Here is a 13,785-nt window from a genome sequence, read left to right on the forward strand (position 1 = left end):
AAAATACTTGTTATCTTTAAGAAATATTCCAAATATTTCAAAAATATGATATCCATACAATTAAAATGGTTGTGGAAATAAAACATAGTGATTAAATATTTCCGTGATGTTTACTTTGAAACATTATATTTCTGTTTGAAATATAAAGTCCACAAAATTTGCATAATTAATTGGAAAAGTAATTTTTACGCAAAATATTTCAAATTTTGTCATGATTTTATTTTCTATGTACTGGTTAAGATAACAGTACTAAGTCTTGAAGATTAGATTTCGTCTCATTAGTAAATTTTAAAATAACTTTTGGAAGCAAATCAAAGTCTGAGAATTCACATTTTATTTTAAAATAAATTTGTCTAATCAAAGTGGAAAATTCAAAAATAGTTGCAAAAAGTGAACATTTCTAGAATTTTCGTGTTTAAGCTTAATTTAGTAAATAATTATACTTAATTTAGTAAATAATTACTTTTACATTGAGAATATAGCAAATGTTTTTTTGCTCTTTTTAGAATTATTTGTACCCTTTGTTGGTGTTTAAATATAAAATTAACTTTATTCTGGGCAACAATTATTCCTAATAAGCCTTTTTCAAAACAGAGTTACTTTTTTTAATACTTATACTCAAGTAGCTATTTTAAAGTGCCTATCTTAGATGTTTTTTCTAATCATTTAAGCTCAAAAATATTCATTATTAAATGATTAAAAAATACTACTTTTTGTTTTCTCTACAGTATTCATTTTCTTAAATATCATTATCTAAATGCTGTTCCTTGTGTGTGTGTTTGCTTTTAAAATGACAATCTGAATCCTTATTACCCATATGGTGTTTATTTAAATTTTTTGGTTACTAAATATTTTTGTTTTTGTTGAAATAAACAAATGTAAAAACAATTTTATAACTGTGTTACAAACAAAACTGTTTATTAGATATTGTTAATTAACTTGAACTTTTAAAATATACTAATTTAATATTGTCAAGTGCTTTAAAGAGCTTTGCCATAAAAAGCATCCTTCCGAGAAAAATGGTAAAATTAATATTTTGTAGTTTAATTTTGTGTATGATTATAAAGAATTGTTCCCAACGGAATCTGAAGGATCAATAAGTTCTCATGAAAAGAGTCGCTAGTAGTACCGTTATTTTTATCATATTAATTCAAATGTCTTCTGTTCAGAGATTCAAATGTTGCAAACGTTGAAATGTTTAACGCAATAGCATGTAAAACAAGCACGCACAGATTCAAATATTATAACCTTTTCTGAATAACGCCGTAGAAAACTGTTGAAAGCAAATTGTGTAAATTTAACAATAGTATAAATGCTAAAAAGATGCTAGTACTGATCTGGAGCACCAATCACTTCAATGCTCATCAAACACTGTAAAATTTAAAAAATAAGGAATAAAATGGCATTTGCTCAATAGTAGGTACCCCTGGTTTCCATAGACTATTGAGATTTCATGGAATATAATCAACCAGATTGTGTCATTTTTCTGCGTCCTCCACTATCTCTTTTTCAAAAAAGGGGGAATATTTTAGTAAGACTTACTTCAAGACAAAAAGAAAAAATTTTGCATGTCTAACGTAAAATGCATTCCTCATATTAATTTTCAAGTAAATTTCCAAGTAAATTCCTCAAGTAAATTTTCAGAATGGCCAAATTATTCTAACTAATTCAACTCAATGTGCCACAACTTATGTTTAATAATCGAAGCAAAATCCATTGCCAAGGGAAATATTTTGGTGAAATAATTATTTCTCCGAGAGGGAGATAAAATCATGGCAAGGAGCTGCAACAAATGATCAAAAACCTCTTGAAACCTCCAAGATTCTGTTTCACTGACTAAAAGAATCTATCTGTGAACATTTTGGAAATTTAGGTTTAAAGTTCTTAATGATATGCTTTGTCGATCTTGTAAATGTTTCGTAATGATTAGATTATATATAAATGCATACGTTGCCGAAATGTGGATTCGCAAAATAACTTTATGACTCTAAAAATATAATACTCTAATCATAAAAATGCCTATTTTAAATACATTTGATTTTATTTACTTATTTTTTACATGGTTTTACAATTTTTTTACGTTTTAAATAAAACACAGTAATACAGAAGGAAAAAAATATAGTCTAAGCTTTCAAATATAAAATGTTTATCTTTGAAAGATTCGTTGATTTTATTCACTTATTTTTTTGTGATTTAAATAAAACACAGTAATGTAGAGTAAAAAATATAGCCTAAGCATTTAAATAAAAAAGGCTTAGTTTTAGTAGTTTTCTTGAATTTATTCACTTATTTTTTACATGGTTTTACTAATTCCTTACGATTTCGATAAACACGGTAATGGAGAGTGTTTAAAAATATATCCTAAGGATTCAAATATAAAATGTTCATTTGTAGAAGTTTTGCTGATTTTATTGACTTATTTTTAACATGGTTTAACTAATTTCTTATGATTTAGATAAAACACAGTAATGTAGAAAGAAAAAAAAAGTCTAAGCATTCAAATATAAAATGTTTATTTTTAGAAGTTTTTGCTATAATTTCATTTTATTTACATCAGGAAGTGAGTGATTACAATAAATCAAACTTTACATATAGCTTAAATTTAGTCTAAAATAAACTAAATAAAACCTTTTTAACTTTTTTAATGAGGTAAATAGTAAGAGCTTACCTCTTAACGGAACATCTCAATGAGAATTCACTAGAGATATGTAACAACATAAAATGAAAGTTTTCATTTTGTTTACTCACCTAATAAAACTAGTGATGATAATCAATCAATTCCTTGATAAGTTTGTCTTAGTCTGTTTAGTAATACACAAAAGAAAAATATTTTAGAGTACTTACATTTTTCATGTACAATATTATGACATAAATTCGGCTGTTTTGTTGGTTTGTTTTGCAGCCTATAAAAACGTGCAATATTTTAGCAGTTCCACACAAAATCAATACAAAAAATGCGTTGATTTAGCTGCATTTAGAACTATATGCACATGACGAATAGTTTATTTTATTTAATATTGTTTTTCTTTACAATTATTGACACACCAGGCCGATAGTCAGTTTGACGGAAAAGCAGTATAATGTCCACATTCTTTAGAAGGTAGTTTCAGGAAAGTTGAACCTACCTCTGCGGTTTCCAAACATATAGAATTGGAATGTCTTTCAGGAATTATTTGGGAATGAATGTTGTTTACCTTCTTCTTTGAGATAATCTTGATATCCACAGACGATGAGAGTTCAATTCAGGATGTAATTTGGGGCTGATCGTTTTTCGTTTTTGCACGATGTTGAGGTATCAACCGGTTGTCTCAGCAAAAGTAGGTGGCTATTCTGCTCTTCCGTCCCACTGACATCTTCGGCTGGTTGACAATCTTCACCTGCAGTTCAGAAGGCGTTCGTTCTGTATTACTTGCAGATTAATTTATACAAAAAATACATTAAGAATTTTAAAAAATTTCTCCTGCTGTTAAAATTTCGAGCCAGGTGTTATTTGTTATTTATTGTCCTAACAGTTTTAAAACAATGCAATTTTATTGAAGAGTTTAGTAAAAAAAAGTTCTGAGTGGCTTTTTTAGTAAATGTTAGAAAATAAACTTTATATTGTATGCTACCGACACTGAATGAAACGTTCGCATTTTGTAAAACAACTGTAGTTTTCAGGCAGAAGTTAATTTATAAGAATATAATTTATCTAGCCATTGTATAAAATATCTAGGCATTCACGAGTACAAAAAACGTGAGAAAAGGTCTATTTAAAAGCTATTATCTGAGACACGTTTATCTGACAGACAGTAATTTATAAAAAATGCTATTATTATTATTATTAAGAACATTTTTTTACTTGAAAAATATAACGGTCTTTATTTATACTAAAAAATAATAAAATTATTAAGGTGGGGAATTATGCATTTATTGACAATGTACGAAAGGCTGGTGTTTAATAGGATTATAGAATGCATGATGTATTTCATTTTTTGAAGGTTTGTCATTTGTCATTCCATAGAACACCAAAGCGAGAAGTAGAATGTTTAATCACTTCATACTCTGCCGTCAGTTTTTGGTATTCTGCGAATGCTGGCTTTCAAAATTTGCCGGTAAAGCATAGATATAACAAGTAAATTGTTTTAAAACATAGTTTTCCGTTTGAAACAGCCTTATTTGTGATTTAATAGAGAAGTCTAGAGTGGATTCAATAACATGTTTATAGACAAAAATACGAATGTTTCCAAAATGCCACTTAACACGTTAAACTCTTCTATCAAAATTTAGAAAAACAGTAACTCACTTCATATTTAGTCTTTTATCTTGTTTATTGTTTAAAAGTACCATTTTATTTTAAGTATTGTATGTCTAACGAAAGAACTCCTCCGGCCACAGACTCTGAGATTGTCTTCTGCTATGAAACAAGATAAAGTTCATTTCAAAATGGGGAATTTTTTTTAAACTTCTCTCGCCAACCTGAGTCAAAACTTTTTTTAAAAATTTTCACCCTAAACCCCTGCTTGAAATAGTTTAATCTCATTACCATTGCCACCGACAGTGCTTCTGACAACTGGCGGAGGGAGTTCTTTAATTAGACGGACAATGTACCTCTCTTTTAAACAACAATTATTCTCGTAATTTTCCGATAATTTTCGAAACACCTGGATCAAAATTTAACTCTTTCTTTCGTATGTTTTTTAAATAAAATATTATTTGAATAAAAATATGTTGGAATAGTTATCGTAAAGAGCATTGTATAGTAAAAGATAATGAATTTCATGCATGTATCGTTACATCATTATGCTAATAAAATCCTTCCTAAGTTTCAAGCAACCTTAACTTTGAGTTATATTGACCATCGGTAAAAAACTTTTAATATTTTTCATGTTGTTGAATTGAAAAAGTTTATTGATTCTGTGCAACCTTCACTCACCTAATGATCGTTTAAAAGCATAAACGTAAAATATTTTACATTTTGTGACAAATTAGCAATAAATATGGCTAGTAAATTGTGTATTGTTAAGAAACATCGAACAAGATAGTGATAACTTGAAGAGGAAATAAATAAGACCACATATATTTTTTTCTGTAAAAAGTTTACAGGTAAAGTTTACAAGTATTATGGCTAAGCTAAGATTTGTAAAGATTAAAATTCTATTAACCATTCGATCAGAGAGAGACAGTTTTTCACATTAAAATACATAACGAGTTTCTCTAATCTTAGCAATCAATTTGTACAAAACAAAATTGTTTGCTTTGGAACGAAATGCAGCTAATTTTTATCATAAATTTGTTGACACATTTAGAAACACTTGAAAAAAAGTTTGTCAAATTTAATTCGACAAATTCAATTCACAACGGAAAACTGGAATGAAAAATTGGGGGAAATGAGAAAGAAAAAAATATTAGATTATATCTTTGTGAACAGAAAAAGAAGATCAGTTCGATTATTGTTTTTCAAATTTACAGCTTAAAGACATAGTTTTTGTCACTTAGAATAGCTACTAGCAAGAAAAGAAAAAACGTGAAAAATCATTTTAATTTATTACGATCTTTATTAATTCGATAACATTAGAACGAAATTTAATATTTTACTATTAAGTTATCATCTTTTTAATAATTTTGTTTTTAAATATTTAGTGACCACTTTTAAAAAGAATATTCGAAGAATTCAGTAAATATATAAAAAAAATCTTCAGCAAAAAATTGTCCGTTTCTTTTTCAAAAAATATGACTCTAGACGCATTCGATAGTTTTACTTGTCTTGCATTAATTTAAGAAAATTATAAGAAAAAAAATTTCGTTGCTTATTAATTTTCTTAGTAGCTGTAATGAAAAATTAATTACTGTGTGCTTAGATGAATAAATAAGTATATATATATATATATATATATATATATTAGAAGTTTTAAAACAAAATGCAAAACTTCAATAAGCAAACTCATGTCCCGCATTACGAGAAAATATCTTATAATAGCTAAAACTCATTTTTTAAATATTCGTATTCTTGGAATTATTTCATTTCAGCTTAAGGTGATTCAAGTTTCTAATTACGAACTTACTTTAACTAAAATAAGCATTCATTTTATTGAAATTTTTCAAATATTAAGAATGTTCTATAAAGGGTATGTCCTGATATGAAATATCGTTTTTTAGTGTATATTGTGCTATTTTTGTTGAATAAAAAGCTATAATTTTGTAGGAATGAAAAGCATTTTTGATCTAAGTTTTCACTAATGAATCAAAATTTCACTAATTAAAGAACCTTTAGACTCGAAAAAATATTTCAATAATTATTAGCAAGAAATTTCAAAAGCAGAAAAGCCGCTGTATTTTGAAGATGAAAAACGTTTATGATGTTTGAAAAATTACTTCCCTGCTATATTGTATAGAAAAATAAAAAAATAAAAAAGATTCATTGATTTTAAGAAATTTTGTCTTAGAGGAAAAGTTTTTTTTTTTTTTTAATTTCTCTTTTTTAATTGTTAAGTAATTTATCCGTTTTAAAGCATAGGCAATACACAGCGAAGAAATTTCTGATAAAATTACTGTACTATATGGTAATGATATTTCTGTAAAAAACATATGTATAATTCTGGTTACTAAAACCAAATTGCATGGTACTTAGACAATTCATTTGGAAATATTTTCATTCATATAATAACGGTTTCTTGGTTTTCATCATTAAGGTTCTCATACCCACACATTTAGTAACAAATAGAAAATTAAGAAGTAAATTTAACCAAATAAATGGTTTTTATTCCATGCTCTAAGCAATAATGATTAATTACTGAATTTTGCCACATTTTCCAGATTCATATGATAAAACAACATTTTACAGCTAATTTTACCAAAATCATTACCAAAGTGCTTCATAAAAATTAGCGATCTTTTTGGTGTAGCCATAGAGCAAGAAACACGGTAAATTTTACCATATTATGGTAGTTTTGACCATACATTTTTATCAGCTTTCAGTATTATATTATTTATAGTTCGAAATTAAGGCTTTGTTTGAAGTTTAAAGCATCCAAATAATTACTTTTTTTTTTATTCACATATTTTTTTCCAAAGAGCTGCAAAGATCACCCTCAGCAAAAATAATGCATACAATTTTACTTAAAAGCAAATTCGTTTGAAAATATGTTTCAGAAATTTTAAAAACTACAAAAAGCACAAAAACAGCTTTTCAAAAAATAGCAAAGCTTTTTAAATTTTACATTTTGACTTTATAACAATTTGCACTAACCGAACTATTTAAACTGATTAAAATATAAAAGAAAGGAAATCATGTAAAGGTACTAATTTCTTGAACTAGTATAAAAGTATATCACTCTGAAAGTTTTATTTATTGCCCATTAAAGACCTTCATACTGTGACTAGCTATTAAAACAGAGCCTTGGGGACTATCATTAAAAGCATAGTACCAATTACGATAAGGAAATAAATTTTTCTTTATTTGTTCTACACGAAAGCTTCCCGTAAAAGAAATTGGGATAGATGAAAGGTCGTTGTTTTAGTGTATTTCTAAAAAGTAAGATAGATTGAATTAAAGTTCCGAAAATACTGATTAAAAACAAGATTGACATAAATATTTCTGTGACTTAAAACAGGAACAACAAATATCCGTTTTTGTGAAAGATTGTATAAATGGTTAAAAATGAAAACAGAGAAACATAGTTTCAATGTTCTGTTTTATTACCATTCTACAGTCTCTTTATGATAAACTTTTTAATGTCTCTTTACTAAAATTCTTAAAAATTAAAGAAAAAAAAATTCAAGTATTCCAAAAATACTGATTTGAAGCAAGATTGACGTAAATATTTCTATGACTTAAGACTTTCAATTTCTATGACTTCAAACATTACATTAAAATGAAAACAGAGAAACAAATAATCAGTGTGGTGCTTCTTTATGATTCTATATTCTTTCTATTTATAAATTTTTAATGTCACTTTATTAAAATACCTAAAAACTGGGGAGAAGAAATTCTAAAATTTCTTAAAATACTGATTAAAAACATGATTGGCGTAAATATTACTGTGACATTGAACAAGAACAATGAATTTCGGTTTTTCTGAAAGTTTATATATATGGCTAAAAATGAAAACAGAGAAACAAATTATCAGTGTATTACTATTCTTTATTCTTTACATGGCCAAACTTTAAATGCCTCTTTACTAAAATACCTGAAAATTGAAACAAAATCTCAAAAAAATTCTAACACTGATGACACAAGAAAGAACTGATTAAAAACAGGATTGGCGCTAATATTTCCGTGACATAAAACAAGAACAACGAATGTCAGTTCTTGTAGAAATTGGTATAATTATCTAGAAATTAAAACAGAAAAATTTTATCTTTATGTTGCTCTATTACGATTCTATAATTGTTTTTATGACTAACTTTGAAATTTCTTTTCACTGAAATACCTGAAAACTGAAAGAAAAAAAAACTCAAAATTCTAAACACAAATTAAAAACAAGGTTGATAAAAACATATCTATGGTTTAAAACAAGGAGAAAGAATATCAGTTTTTGTGGAAGGTTGCATTATTGGTCAGAAATGAGAATTAAAAAAAATATTATGGTGTTGCTCTGTTACGATTCTGTATTCATTCAATGATAAAATTTTTAAATTCTCTTAATTAAATTACCAGATAATTGAGGAAAAAATAGAGTATGCACTAAATACACAAAATATACAGAATCGATACAAAATAATTTATCCGAGGTAAATATATTAGAATAGTTTCATTTTACACTATTTCAATTTCATCTGTTTTAAAAGTTTTTATCTGTTTAAAAGCTCATTTTGCTCAGCTTAAATCTATATAATTTAGTTTTATAGATTTATTTAGTTAATCAATTTTTCATATACATCATTAAATTAGCTACTTTCTTGTGATTTTAAAGTAAATAGTATTAGCGTTAACTTATGATATCTTAGCCGTTTTATAAAACCTAAAGAAGACTATAAACAAAATAAAAAGTTTACCCTTTTTCTTTAACATAAATGTAATCAACAAAATTTATGTTACTTCATTAACAGTAAACTGAAAATATCCAGTAAATGAAAGTAAACTTCCGGTTTCTGCTCAAAACAGGACCTTTCATTTACTAATGGTAAAACTAATATTGAAATCCTAGAAAGTAAATTTCAAGATTTTTCTATGTATTTTTACAGTGTATGGCGTAAACATAATATAAAATACAAACGCTACGTAAAATTTTAGATTCATAAAATTATTTTTCATGCACGTTCCCTATCTAAATGTAGGTGATAAAAAACGTTACAACTGTAATACTTTCTTTTTAAAAAAATGATTGACAGACAACTGACAGTTGAAAAAAAAAACTTTTCCGAAAAACCCAAACACGATAATGGTTTTAAGCTCTTTGTTTGATACAGCAAAAGAAAGCACAATATATTTACTGAATAATATCTATGAAAAGTTTTGACGTCTTTAAACTACTCATAATAAAGTAGCATATAATGTTCACTTCAAATTTAACGCTGTTAATATAGCTTTAATTTGTAATTAAGACGTTTTGCGCACGTAATAATCATTATAAGTTTAGACTAAATGAAGTTTTTAAAATGTACTCAAATATCATAAGTTACGTAAAATAGTTGATAACAGCAGTCAGAAAAAGAATTGGTTCAAAACAACTGAAAAATGGAAAAATTTTATCGTGCTTCGAACTCTTTTGGAAAATCAAACAGTTCAATAATTTTTACCGAAACACTTTAGTACTGATTTTGGTAAAATTAACAATAGAATATGGTTCTATGATTTGTGATAAAATTTGGTAGTTTTATCTTGAAACCTTTGAGAGTGGCATGAAAACCATTTATTTGGTTAAATTTACTTATCAGTATTATCTTTTTACTAAATAAGTGGTAATAAGAGCTGTAATTTTGAAAACTATAATTTCTAATAAACGGTTATATATAATGAAAGGAAACCTTTATGTCCAATAATGTCTTTACCATACAGTACTGCTTTACCAGTATTTTATTCCCCGTGTGGTATCACCACGTTTTATACCCCCTAGCAGTGTAAACATTTTTCCAGAAAATCACTTAAATAATATTATGCAGAATTTCAAATAATCAAGAAGAAAAATATGTTGCTACACTATATTTCCGAATATTATTATATAACTTTGATCATGCAATACTTCAGTTACCCGATTTCCCCTCCGATGTGTGTTAAAAAAAATTTTTTTTTCTTACAGCTGGGGTTACCCAATTACCGTTGCGGTGATGGATCCAAAATTTGGCCGCAATAAAATTTCAAAAGCCAAAAACTTATCAATGATTTTTTTACATTATGTTAGGAAATAATACCGCTATTTATAATAGAAAAATAAGAGACATAGTGGCTCAGGGGATAGAGTGTTCACCGTCCTATGAGCTGAACCGGGTTCGAATCGCAGCGATTTCTGGTCGATGCGAATTTCGCACCTTCTTGACCAACCACAGTACTGACGTAAAATATCCTCAGTAATAGACGGATCATGGGCTTGAGTCCCCTAGCCATCAGGCAACCCGAGGGAGGTTTTCGTGGTTTTCCTCTCCATGCTGCGCAAATGCTGGTTAGTTTCATCAAATTGCTTTCCATGAAGGCAATTTTCTCCTGATATTTGATCCAGGAGTTCCTTTGGTGTTTCATATACAACTGGTTCAACTGGTGTTCTCATATTTTTGTTTCTAAAAAAAAATTTTAAAAAATCTTTTTTGTTGCTACTCCTTTGTTTGAGTAGTTTCTCTTTAAAAGTTTAATATTTATAGGCTTTGAAAATCGATTTGGATAGATCCTCCAATTATCCGTTGATTTTGATTTTCCCATATACGCTTTTTCCCAAGGTTTCGAATGATCAAAGTTCTACGATATTGCTAAAAATACCATGTGTATATCTATATATTATCTTTTCAGTTCAATATGGTATAATTTTTAGTATTTTTTTTTTCAAAATTTTAATTATTAAATGACAGTGCATTTTTACTAACATTATAATCTCAATTATACTTTATTTTTAACATGTTATTTAAATTTAGAGCTAAGAAATTGAAAAGAACTAATTGACAAAGTACAAAATTTATTCTTACTGAGCTTGCGAATATCTATAATATGTTTTTTAGGTATATTAGAAACAGATTGTTACTTACAAAAAATTCGAGCAGATAATCTAAGCTTTTTCATATATTTCATACTTGCATACATTAACATCATCTATTTTTATTTTTTAATCAATATATAAAGTATAACTCAACATTTAAAAATGTTAATTCAGTTAATTTATTGCAAGGCTAACGAAAATATTAAAATGTATGGGTAAGCTTTACAACTGTTAACTGCTGAATGTTCGGATATTTTTATTTAATTTTGATTCAAAGCAAAGTCTATAGAAGGCTTTTTAAACAATTTTATGCTTTATTTAACAAAATAAATTGTGAATAAAATTTTATAACATTATGAAATGAATGAAGTTACATTTGATTTTAACTCAAGCCTTGTGATTTTAGAGTATTTTTTATTCCTGTATCTGTTTGCAAAACAAGAGAGTTTAATAACCAAATTTTCTTTATCTATTTTTGTCCCCAATCTCAAGAGGTATTCATCACATTCTTATAGTTTTATTTCAACAAATAAATAAATAGTTTGATATCCCTTATCTCATAGAGATCTATCATATGATTTTTTACAATTTTTTGTCTAATTTAATTTTTCTTCCGACTGATATTAGTTTGATCTATTGATAATATAAGATAGTTGATAAGACAGATACTATAAGATAAGCATGTCTGTAGTATATAAACATTCTTATCTATTTAAACTAACCTTTACTTAACTTCACTACAAAGTGAGCAGATCTATTCACTATTTGTTCGCTTTCAATTTCACCATTGTTTACATGCTTCATTGCTTAACTTGATTTATAAGCAAATATAAAATTGAGAACAATTCTAACTAATTTTTTCTTAATAATATAAAGGAAGTTTTGTCAAGATTAAAAATTAAAAATGTTTAAAGTTTTAAAAAAAATTTAACAATTAGTCTATCAAAAAAACATGATTCTCGATCCATTATAATTAGTTTTGAAACTAATTCTGCTACAATTAAGTTTAAAAACAATTAATATCAAAAATTCTAAACATTCAATTTATTTTCAATAAAATAATGAAAAAAATTTAAAAACTCCACATTTTCTGATTAAAAAGAACATTAAGCAATCAAGAAAGAAATTAAATAAACATAAAATAGAATCAAACAATATTTTTGTAGATAGAATTAAACTTCATGCAAAAGTTGCTTAAAAAACTAATAAATCATTAGTAATAAAAAAATAAATAAATTCGGAAATAGTTATGAAGTGTTTCTTTTTAATGCGTTAAAAATAAATAAAAATATGTGCTATAATAGATGTTAAACTGACTAAAGAACATCCATGGGTACTTATAAATACTTTTTTGCACATTATTAAATGAATACTTAGATAAATTTTAAAAAGTAATTTTTTAAAAAAAAGTCTAAAAAATTAAAAACATGTTCAAAAAGTAGTTTTTTTCAAATTTTAAAACAAATCAATATAAATTCTCCTTTTAAATGTACAGTGTATTGAACAAAAGAAAATAAAGCATCATTCAACACAATAACAATAATAGTATCTGTTTGGAATTGAACAAAACAAATTGAAACTCAATAAAAAAAGCCCCTTTGTTCTATACAATTGCAGAAAAAAATATTATATTGACACTAAACTTAAAGACATTTCATAAAATGTTAAATACACAACGAATTTAAATATAATTTACATTAAATGAGCATACTAATCAATTGCTATTGTGTTTCATCAATATGCTTTTTATCCTATATTGCCTTATATTTGATGTTTAAGAACAGTTAATCAGAATTGTTTAATCCTAATTCTGTTTAAAACTTCCTGACAAAATTTTACAGTATTTCAGGCTCTATGGGAACATTAAAAGAACTGTAATTTCTACTAAAGCGCTTTGGTAATGATTATGGTAAAATTACCAATAAAATATGATTTTATAATATGTGATAAAATTTGGTAAATTTGACAAAATTTAGTAATTTAATTCGTTTAATTTTATTTTTTAGTTTCGAATTTTTAGCTAAATTTGACGTCAATGAGAACTATGATTTTGAAAATCAGAACTTTCGGTACACCTTTACAGTAAAAATTACCAATTATATTATTTAAATACTTTAAAGTTTGGTTTTATTAACCAAAAATATGTTTTTATTTTCCTTTAAGAAAAATGCTATTACAATTCAGTAGGGTAATTTTACTAGATCTTTTCCTCCCTGTAGTAGCATTTTAATTATTTATAAAGCTACTTTTATCACCTTTCTCTCTTACTGATAAAGTATATAATATGCTTTGATGAACTCTAAAAAAATCTTTTAAAAAGTACTGCTATTCTTTCTGTCTTTTATGATCTTTTAGGTGACTTTTAAACACATATAATTCAAAAATATTAATTCTAATTTTCTAACTATTTAATTTTTACAAAGCCATTTTTATCAGCTTACGAAATATACGGTTAATTAATATTTTGAATATTTGTATAAGTTAATTACATATTTTAAGACATTTAGTAAATAATTAATAAATAATAAGTTCTACGTTTTATATTAATTTATTATGATTACTGTGCGTACTAATTACATTTACTGTGTTACGCATAAAGTATAGTTAAATAAGAAGATACAGAAGTTTTTAAAATGGTACGAAAATTGCATTTTTATCAAAAAAGACACGAGTTGATTTT

At 26.2% G+C, this 13,785-nt stretch overlaps 1 protein-coding gene across 4 annotated transcripts in view; it reads right to left on the bottom strand.

Annotated features, from left to right (window-relative positions):
- The window catches only part of fkh (fork head box protein), a 70,313-nt gene that overhangs the window by 34,937 nt on the left and 21,591 nt on the right, over window positions 1-13,785 (bottom strand). For 2 of the 4 annotated variants that reach the window (XR_011638414.2, XR_001585232.4), the window contains exon 2: window positions 3,195-3,377. The exons of the other annotated variants lie outside the window; for them this stretch is intronic. The gene's annotated coding sequence lies outside the window, so the exon portion shown is untranslated. The remainder of the gene's footprint in view (window positions 1-3,194; window positions 3,378-13,785) is intronic. 4 annotated transcript variants of the gene reach the window in all.

Source organism: Parasteatoda tepidariorum, chromosome 12, assembly GCF_982258835.1.
Source record: "Parasteatoda tepidariorum strain Cologne lab strain chromosome 12, Ptep-v5.0, whole genome shotgun sequence".
Taxonomy (NCBI): domain Eukaryota; kingdom Metazoa; phylum Arthropoda; class Arachnida; order Araneae; family Theridiidae; genus Parasteatoda; species Parasteatoda tepidariorum.